Source organism: Cebus imitator, unplaced genomic scaffold (assembly GCF_001604975.1).
Source record: "Cebus imitator isolate Cc_AM_T3 unplaced genomic scaffold, Cebus_imitator-1.0 Scaffold618, whole genome shotgun sequence".
NCBI classification, from domain to species: Eukaryota; Metazoa; Chordata; class Mammalia; order Primates; family Cebidae; genus Cebus; species Cebus imitator.
The window spans coordinates 105,181-106,897 of NW_016107933.1; positions in this window are offsets into that span (position 1 = coordinate 105,181).

The window sequence follows — 1,717 nt, forward strand, 5'->3', positions numbered from 1 at the left end:
AAAAAAAAAAAAAAAAATTATATTTTCAAGGATTTCTTTTTTTGTTGCTGTTGTTTAGAGATGGAGTTTCACTCTTGCTGCCCAGGCTGGAGTAGAATGGCATGATCTTGTCTCACTGCAACCTCTGCCTCCCAGGTTAAAGTGATCCTCCTGCCTCAGCCTCCTGAGTAGCTGGGATTACAGGTGCCTACCATTATGCCTGGCTAATTTTTGTATTTTTAGTAGAGACAGTTTCAACATGTTGCCCAGGCTGGTCTCAAACTCGTAACCTCAGGTGATCCACTCGCTTCAGCCTCTCAAAGTACTGGGATTACAGGCATGAGCCACCACGCCCGGCCATGGATTTCTTAATAATGTGAAGTAGGCTGGGTGTGGTGGCTCACGCCTATAATCCCAGCATTTTGGGAAGCCAAGGATTTAGGATCACCTGAGGTCAGGAGTTCAAGGCCAGTCTAGGCGGCTGGGCATCGTGGCTCTCGCCTGCAATCCCGGCACTTTGGGAGGCCGAGGTGAGTGGATCACTTGAGGTCAAGAGTTCAAAACCAGCCTGACCAACATGGTGAAACCCCCTCTCTACTAAAAATACAAAAATTAGTCGGGTGTGGTGGCTCATGCCTGTAATCCTAGCTACTTGAGAGGCTGAGGCAGGAGAATCGCTTGAACCTGGGAGACAGAGGTTGCAGTGAGCTGAGATTACACCACTGCACTCCAGCCTGGACAACAGAGCAAGACTTTGTCTCAAAAAAAAAAGACCAGCCTGGCCAATGTGGTAAAACTATCTCTACTAAAATACAAAAATTAGTCAGGCATGGTGGTGGTCACCTGTAATCCCAGCTACTTGGGAGGCTGAGGCAGGAGAATCTCTTGAATCTGGGAGGCAGGTTGCAGTGAACTGAGATCACGCCACTACACTTCAGCCTGGGTGACAGAGCCAGACTCAGTCTCAAAAAAAAAAAAGAGAAAAGAAAATGCTGTAGCATCTCAGCTAATTCCCAAAACAACCCAATGGGAGATTCGTGATATTATTTACCCAATTTTACAAATGGCAAATTGTAACTTAAAGAGAGGTTAGAGTAATTAATTTCCTCCAGGTGGGTGCACAGCTGGCAAACACTGGCACGACTGACCCATTGGTCAGCTAGGATCCCCAAACCACCCCTCACCATACAGCCCCCAAGAAACAGAACTCTGAGATTTCCAAAAGAAAATATGCAGATGATCCATAGGCTTGAAAAGTGTCCCTTTGACTAGTAACCAAAGAAATGCAAATTAAATAAAATAACACGAAGCCTTTTGCAACTAATTTTCAAATTAATGATCATTTAAAAGAGTAATTAAGACAGCTGGAAAGGATGCCGGGAGATGTCATTGAGGTATTCTGCAATTGGAGTATAAATTGGTATACCCTCTCGCTCAGAGCTATTTGCAGTATTCCATTAAAGCATACATACATAACATTCCATTAAACTATACATTCCATTCCCACTTTTGTACTGATTTAATTACAAGATTGTTCATGGAAGCATGAAATAGGGAAGCTTTAGAAAACAACTTAGGGCCGGGCGCGGTGGCTCAAGCCTGTAATCCCAGCACTTTGGGAGGCCGAGGCGGGTGGATCACGAGGTCAACAGATCGAGACCATCCTGGTCAACATGGTGAAACCCCGTCTCTACTAAAAATACAAGAAATTAGCTGGGCATGGTGGCGCGTGCCTGTA